This window comes from Physeter macrocephalus, chromosome 4 (assembly GCF_002837175.3).
Source record: "Physeter macrocephalus isolate SW-GA chromosome 4, ASM283717v5, whole genome shotgun sequence".
In the NCBI taxonomy this organism is placed as follows: Eukaryota; Metazoa; Chordata; class Mammalia; order Artiodactyla; family Physeteridae; genus Physeter; species Physeter macrocephalus.
Genome location: NC_041217.1, coordinates 29,681,843 through 29,690,794, shown reverse-complemented (window position 1 = coordinate 29,690,794; position 8,952 = coordinate 29,681,843). Strand labels below are relative to the sequence as shown.

The 8,952-nt window shown below is 43.1% G+C and overlaps 1 pseudogene; it reads left to right on the top strand.

Annotated features, from left to right (window-relative positions):
• Positions 1–343: 343 nt before the first annotated feature.
• Positions 344–1,521, top strand: LOC102979474 (elongation factor 1-alpha 1-like; annotated as a pseudogene).
• The last annotated feature ends 7,431 nt before the right edge of the window (positions 1,522–8,952 follow it).

Sequence of the window (8,952 nt, the reverse complement as noted above, 5' to 3'; positions counted from 1 at the left end):
ATGGGAGAGATGCCACCTTACAATGGACTCAAACATATCATGGGGCCTAACCTACAAAAGACTATCCAGCGAGTCACTCAGAATTGCATGATTTGTGCTAAAAATAACACAAAGGCTGCTGTTGAACCTCCCCAGATGGGGACCCAATACAGAGAAACTTGCACCACTGAGGACTGGATGCAAATGTCTTGAGCTGTAGGAAATTTCAGATACCTGTTAATGATTGTGGACACTTTTTTCAGGATGTGTGGAAGCATATCCCACCTGGGCAGAAAGTCTCTGAAGAGTATGCCTGGGTCTTGGACAAACTGAAAGCTGAACATGAGTATGGTTTCACCATTGACATCTCCCTGTGGAAATTGGAGACCAGCAAGTACTATGTGACCATCATTGATGCCCCAGGACACAGAGACTTGATCAAAAACATGATTATAGGCACATCTCAGGCTGACTGTGCTGTCCTGATTGTTGCTACTGGTGTTGATGAATTTGAAGTAGGTGTCTCCAAGAATGGGCAAATCCGTGAGCGTGCCCTTCTGGCTAACACTCTGGGTGTGAAACAACTAATTGATGGAGTTAACAGCAAAATGGGTTCCACTGAGCCACTCTACAGCCAGAAGAGATATCAGGGAATTATTAAGGAAGTCAGCACCTACATTAAGAAAATTGGTTATAACCCTGACACAGCATTTGTGCCAATTTCTGGCTGGAATGGTGACGACATGCTGGAGCCAAGTGCTAACATGCCTTGTTCAAGGGATGGAAAGCCATCCATAAAGATGACAATGCCAGTGGAATCATGCTGCTTGAAGTTCTGGATTGCATCTTGCCACCAACTCGTCCAACTGACCAGCCCTTGCGTCTGCCCCTCCAGGGTGTCTACATAATTGGTGGGATTGGTACTATCCCTGTGGGTCTAGTGGAGTCTGGTGTTCTCAAAACCTGGCATGGTGGTAACCTTTGTACCAGTCAACTTTACAACTGAAGTAAAGTCTGTTGAAATGCACCATGAAGCTTTGAGTAAAGCCCTTCCTGGGGACAATGTGGGCTTCAGTATCAAGAAGGTGCCTGTGAAAGATGTTTATCACGGCAACATGGCTGGTGACAGCAAAAATGACCCACCGTTGGAAGCAGCTGGCTTCACGGCTCAGGTGACTATCTTGAACCATCCAGGTCAAATCGGTGCTGGATATGTCCCTGTGCTGGATTGTCACACAGCTCACATTGCTTGCAAGTTTGCTGAGCTGAAGGAGAAGATTGATCGTCATCCTGGGATAAAGCTGAAAGATGACCCCAAATTCTTGAAATCTGGTGATGCTGCCATTGTTGATATGGTTCCTGGAAAGCCCATGTATGTTGAGAGCTTCTCACTGTTTTCTTCTGGGTTGTTTTTCTGTTCTTGACATGACTGACTGTTGCTCTGGGTGTCTTCAAAGCAGTGGACAAGAAGGCAGCTGGAGCTGGCAAAGTCACCAAGTTTGCCCAGAAAGCTCAGAAGGCTAAATGAATATTATCCCCAATACCTGCCACTCCAGTCTTAATCAGTTGTGGAGTAACGGTCTCAGAACTGTTTGTCTCAATTGGTCATTTAAGTTTAATAGTAAGACTGGTTAATGATAACACTGTATCGTAAAGCCTTCAGAAGGAAAGGAGAATATTTTGTGGACCATTTGTTTTGTGTGTGCCAGTTTTAAGTTTTTAACATCACTACCTTTTAATTGGTTAAAGCCCGTCTTAAGGAAATTATCCTCTGATTTGGATTAAGGCATTGGAATTACATTCATCCCGGAGACCACAATCAACAGAAAAACTGAGAAAATGAATACTAATTTAACTTGGGATAAGGCCTTGTCAATTGTTCTGTTACAGATCCATGGCTCCCAGAGCAGGCTTAAATTAAGACCCTTTGAAATATTGTATGATAGGCCACTCCAGGTGTCTGCCCAGGCAAGAGAATCTATAAATTCTCTAAAAGACCTAGCAGTTGACAATTACGTTAAAACTTTGGGCACTATACTAACATATATACATGCATATATATATTATAACATATATAACGTATATATACATGAGTTTGCCTCCAACAGGTCTGCCTATCCAACTGAAGTAAATGGTGATTTCATTATAGCTGGAGAAGGGTCAGATCAACCTATTAGCTTAATTTTGTCCGAATACTAAATTCCTGTGCCACTTATATGTATTGGGAACTGGAACTAAAACCCCAAGTTCAGTTACAAATTAGACAACAAAGTGCTAAGGGTTTTTATCAGGTTCAAATAGCTGTAGATAGAAAAGGAAAGCAGATTTTACTACTGACTAAAGTCTCCAAGGCAGCGGTCCCCAACCTTTTCGGCACCAGGGACTGGTTTCGTGGAAGACAGTTTTTTCACGGACTGGGGAGAAGGATGGCTTCGGAATGATTCTAACGCATTACATTTATTGTGCACTTTATTTCTATTATTATTACATTGTAATATATAATGAAATAATCATACAACTCACCATAATGCAGAATCAGTGGGAGCCCCAAGCTTGTTTTCCTGCAACTAGATGGTCCCATCTGGGAGTGATGGGAGACTGACACCCAAAGTGTTTTGTTTGTCTAGTCTACTCCATAATCTCCTTTTGGTTGCTGTCACTGCAGAAAATGCTTCTTCACAAAGATAGGATGTTGGAAATGGAAGCAGGCTTTTCAGGGCTTTTGTGGCAATCTCAGGATACCGTGCCTCGATGTTAATCCAGAACTTATGGAGATTTGAAGTTATCTCAAATATACTTTTAAGGCCACCGTCATTTGCAATCTCAAGCAGTTGATCCTTTTCTAGGACGGACAAAGTCAATTCACCTGGCTTATTTGCAAATGGGTCGTGGATCCATTCCTTCCCAGTTTGGGGGTCTTACTTCTTGGGAAGTAACGCTCAAACTCTTTTGAAAGCTGAAATAGGTGATCATGCATCAGCTGGGAGAAAGAAGGCCCTGGCTCCGTCTCTTTCAAAATCTCTGCTAATGTTTGAAACACGTCAAAAATCCCAATGTTCACCTGTCATCCCCATAATTCTAGTTTGGCTTTGAATGCAGCCACTTTATCTGCCGACTTGAAGACAGTTGTCATTCTCCCCTGAAGTGATAGATTGAGTTCATTGAGCAGGTTGAATATGTCACACGAGTAAGCAAGTTTTGCGACCCATTCTGTGTCACTGAAATGTGCTGCCAGTGGTGACTCTTTCTAAAAGAACTCTCTAGAGCAGCTCTCATAACTCAAAAACTCTGGCCAGTGATCTACCTTTAGAAAGCCATCTCACTTCTGTGTATGAGAGAAGACGTGTGTGCTCTGGGTCCATCTCCCCACAGAGCTGCATGAACAGATGTGAGTTAAGGGCATGTACTTTAATGTGGTTGATAATTTTAATCACATCCTGCAAAACGTTGTTAAGTTCAGGTGACATTTTTCGGCTAGCCAGCATTTCTCTATGGATGACACAGTGCGTAGACTCACATTCAGAAGCGACCTCTTTGACCCGAGTAGTGAAACCAGAAAGCTGTCCAGTCATGGCAGCTGCTCCACCCATCCATATGCTGACACAAAATGACCAATTCAGTTTTCCTGATATGTAATCATTCAAGGACTTGAATAGTTCTGCAGCTGTGGTGTTGGTTGGCAACAAAAGTGCACATAACATATCCTCATGCATATGGTCCTGAAAAATATATCGCACAGAAACAAGCATTGTGGCCTTGTTGTCAACATCTGTAGACTTGTCAACCTGGCTTGTGTACCACAGTGACTCATTAATCCTCTTTAACAATTGTGCCTCAATATCCTCTGCTATTTCATCAATTCCTCTAGTTATGGCGCTAGCTGAAGGAGGAACGCATACCACCTTTTGAACTGCAGCCTCTCCTAAAAGTTCACGACTAATGTCCTTAGCAGCAGGCAGGATCAACTCTTCACCAATAGTAAAGGGCTTCTTAGCTTTAGCATTGCAGTTAGCCACTAAGAATGATGCTCTCAGTGCAGTCACATTTGATGAAGTGGTAGCCTTTAATAATTGTTTCTGTTCTTCGTGTTAACATTTTTTTCTTTTGAAAAATTCTAGAGGCTTGTCTTTTAATGCAGGGTGCTTGGTCTCCATGTGACGAAGCACTTTTGAAGGTTTCATGGCTTTGCTGGATAGCTGGTCGCCACATATTATTCAAAGTGGGCTTGGAGAATGTGAATCACCTGTTGCAATGAACCTGTAACTTAGGTAGGACTCTTGGTATTTTCTTTCCTTTTTATTTTTTAAAAAATATTTATTTATTTTCCTTATTTCTTCTGGCTGTGTCAGGTCTTAGTTGCAGCACACAGGATCTTTGTTGAGGCATGTGGGACCTTTTTTTTTCATCACGGCGTGCAGTCTGCTTGGTTTTCTCTCTAGTTGTGGCGCGCGGGCTTCTCCCTAGTTGTGGCGTGCAGGTTTTCTCTCTCTAGTTGTGTCACGCAGGCTCCAGGGCATGTGGGCTCTGTAGCTGTGGCGTGGGGCTTCCAGAGCACGTGAGCTCTGTAGTTTGTGGCACACAGGCTCTCTAGTTGGTGTGCGTGAGCTCAGTAGTTGTGGTGCATGGAGTTTGTTGCCCCATAGCATGTGGGATCTTAGTTCCCCGACCAGGATTGAACCCACATCCCTTGCTTTGGAAGGTAGATTCTTTATCACTGGACCAACAGGGAAGTCCCTTGGTATTTTCTTTCTTTTTTTGGTGGTGGTGGGGGGTGGGTTTAAACTTTTTAAAAATTTTTTTATTTTTTTGATATTTTCTTGTAAATGCAGCTTTCTTTTTGTTGGCAGTCTTAGAGTCTTCTGCTGTCTCGTCATTGGGTCTTTACCCATTTTCAAAGAAGCTCTCCAGTGCCTTTTGTTTTTTACTCATTTTGGCTAGGATTAGCTTGTGGGCTTACCAAGACTGTAACTGAGACAGTGCACAGTGCAGGAAAGAGGTGCAGATGAAAATGGTAAATAAAATAATGGGCAGGCCATGTGTGGACTAAAATAAGTGTCAGATTCTGACTTAAAGGCTGCCACCAGATGCAGCTGTACAATTGAAGTACATTCACTCACTTGCCACTATAAAGCCTGCCACCTGATGCAGCTTAATTGTCACTTGCCACTCACTGATAGGGTTTTGATATGAGTCTGCAAGCAGTTGATTTATTATGGTCTCTGTGCAGTGAAACCTCTCTGCTAATGATAATCTGTATCTGCAGCCGCTCCCCAGCGCTAGCATCACTGCCTCAGCTCCACCTCAGATCGTCAGGCATTATATTTTCATAAGGAGTGCGCAACCTAGATCCCTTGCACACGCAGTTCACAGTAGGGTTCACACTCCTATGAGAATATAATGGCACCGCTGATCTGACAGGAAGCAGAGCTCAGGCAGTAATGTGAGCGATAGGGAGCAGCTGTAAATACAGAGGAAGCTTTGCTTGCTTGCCTGCCACTCACCTCCTGCTGTGCGGCCCAGTTCCTAACAGGCCACGGACTGCTACTGGTCTGTGACCCGGGGGTTGGGGACCCCTGCTCTAAGGAATATTCATCACCCCTGTTCAGTAGGAAGTAGCTAGAGCAGTCTTCATCCCTTTCCCCACAAGATTATGGAATGGACATTGACAGTGGGGATTTGTAATAGGGAAGAATCTTTGTACTCTATTACAAGTTAACCACTAAAGGGATGTTGCCTATAAGCTTAAACTATACACAATGGTCCATCTCTGGGAACCCTGCCTCCCAGGTAATGCGCATTAAGCTAAAATACCATTTTTAGCACACAGGAAGCATCCTGACTAGGCCCACATGTGAAGGAATGCAGGAAGAATGAAATTAAGACATCCCCCCTGGAGGGTGACCAGATCTTCTGCTGTCTCGTCATTGGGTCTTTACCCATTTTCAAAGAAGCTCTCCAGTGCCTTTTGTTTTTTACTCATTTTGGCTAGGATTAGCTTGTGGGCTTACCAAGACTGTAACTGAGACAGTGCACAGTGCAGGAAAGAGGTGCAGATGAAAATGGTAAATAAAATAATGGGCAGGCCATGTGTGGACTAAAATAAGTGTCAGATTCTGACTTAAAGGCTGCCACCAGATGCAGCTGTACAATTGAAGTACATTCACTCACTTGCCACTATAAAGCCTGCCACCAGATGCAGCTTAATTGTCACTTGCCACTCACTGATAGGGTTTTGATATGAGTCTGCAAGCAGTTGATTTATTATGGTCTCTGTGCAGTGAAACCTCTCTGCTAATGATAATCTGTATCTGCAGCCGCTCCCCAGCGCTAGCATCACTGCCTCAGCTCCACCTCAGATCGTCAGGCATTATATTTTCATAAGGAGTGCGCAACCTAGATCCCTTGCACACGCAGTTCACAGTAGGGTTCACACTCCTATGAGAATATAATGGCACCGCTGATCTGACAGGAAGCAGAGCTCAGGCAGTAATGTGAGCGATAGGGAGCAGCTGTAAATACAGAGGAAGCTTTGCTTGCTTGCCTGCCACTCACCTCCTGCTGTGCGGCCCAGTTCCTAACAGGCCACGGACTGCTACTGGTCTGTGACCCGGGGGTTGGGGACCCCTGCTCTAAGGAATATTCATCACCCCTGTTCAGTAGGAAGTAGCTAGAGCAGTCTTCATCCCTTTCCCCACAAGATTATGGAATGGACATTGACAGTGGGGATTTGTAATAGGGAAGAATCTTTGTACTCTATTACAAGTTAACCACTAAAGGGATGTTGCCTATAAGCTTAAACTATACACAATGGTCCATCTCTGGGAACCCTGCCTCCCAGGTAATGCGCATTAAGCTAAAATACCATTTTTAGCACACAGGAAGCATCCTGACTAGGCCCACATGTGAAGGAATGCAGGAAGAATGAAATTAAGACATCCCCCCTGGAGGGTGACCAGAACCAGGAAATGTTTGGCTTTACTCCCTCCCCTTTTAGTATAAAAGAAGCTTGAATTCTAACTGAGGCAAGATGGTTCTTTGAGACATGAGTCTACCATCTTCTTGGTCTGCTGGCTTTCTGAATAAAGTCGCTATTCTTTGCCCCAACAACTTGTTTCTCAATTTATTGGCCTCTCATGTGGCAAACAGTATGAGCTTGGTCTTGGCAACACTTTACTTGGATATTCTTCTGCATATCTTTGCATGACTTTCTCTTCCCTACCATTCAGATCTCTGTTTAAAATTTCTCTTCTGAGTGGCCTTCTTAGACTTTTTTTAAAAATTAATTTATTTTATTTTATTTATTTTTGGCTGCATTGGGTCTCTGTTGCTGCACATGGGCTTTATCTAGTTGCAGTGAGTGAGGGCTGTTCTTCGCTGCGGTGTGTGGGCTTCTCATTGAGGTGGCTTCTCCTGTTGTAGAGCACAGGCTCTAGGCTTGTGGGCTTCAGTAGTTGTGGCATGCGGGCTCAGTAGTTGTGGCTCATGGGCTCTAGAGTGCAGGCTCAGTAGTTGTGGCGTACGGGCTTAGTTGCTCTGTGGCATGTGGGATCTTCCCGGACCAGGGCTCGAACCCGTGTCCCCTTCAGTGGCAGGCAGATTCTTAACCACTGTGCCACCAGGGAAGCCCCTTCTTGGACTTTTCTATACAAAATAGGAATCATTCACCCATCATTGTCTATTTCTTTAGCGTTATTTTATTGTCTTCATAACTCTCATCATGGAAAGAAATTATATAATTCATGTATTCATACTTACTTGACTAGCTCTCCCACTAGCTGAAGGCAGGGTGAAAGGGGCAGGGTGTTTCCTTCATTGTTGCGTTGTTTTTCATGGCTGAATCCCTGTGGTGTAGGAAAGCACCTGGTATGTGGTAGAGGGTCATTAAATATTGTTGCATGAATGAACAAATAAATGAATAAAATGAATGTGCTCAGCTCCAAGTAGATCTTGTGAAAATCTTTGCTTCTTTCCCTTCTGGAATCCCATTAAAGAGTTTTAAGTTCAATAGTTTTCCAAGAATGTGTGCATTTAAAAGGGAGTGTCTAAGAGGCAATGTCAAACCTAGTCGAATGACTGTCTAATGTGAGCATTCAGAGCCTGTGCCTAATTGATATTTTTTAATATAAAAGAATTTATTTAATGTGGATCAAATTTGTCTATCTACTTCTATTTTTATGGTTTTCATATATACAGACAACGACTAGATAGATACTATTTTAAAACATTAAAGTTTCTTTAATAATAGCAAAAGACATAAAATATATACAGAAAAGTTAACTAGAAATGTAGACAAACTATACCAAGAGAACTGTAAAACTCACTTGATAAACACACAGTGTAAACTTTTCTAATTGATATTTTTGAGCAGAGGTATTAACTCTTGTCTTCACACACCAGCTAACTGCTAAGCTCTGTCAATACTAAGAGTCATAAAGATGACAATGTTAAATTTTAACTGATCCTGGAAAACGGTGAAGGTTAAGAAATCCCCTCTACCTTTGTGTTCTGGAAAATGGCTTACTGCAAAATATCACCTTTCTTCTTATGACTTACATAAGACTCATGGATTCCCCGTTTGTTTACCTATGACAAGGCCAGACACAGTCCCTTCAAATTCCCATTCTTTGTCTCATAAGTATTTAGCTGAACTACTTGTCCCTATTGATCAATGAGAACAAAATACTTGTTAGCAAGTGATTTTGCACTTCTCTCCTTCCCTTAAGTGCCTGAACCTTACTTGCCCCTCACTCAAGTCGGCACACAGCCTCTTCTGAGAATGCACCAGGCTCAGGGTGAAACATTCTCTAATCTACTATCTGATCATGCCACCCTTTCATCCTGCCTCCCCACACTTGGTTCTTCCCAACCGTTTATGACTATCACTTTGCCTAACTCTTGAGAATTTTGCAGATCTTAGGGTCACAGTGCTCTCACTGCAACAGTCCCTCCCCCTCCCACCTTGCAATAATCTCT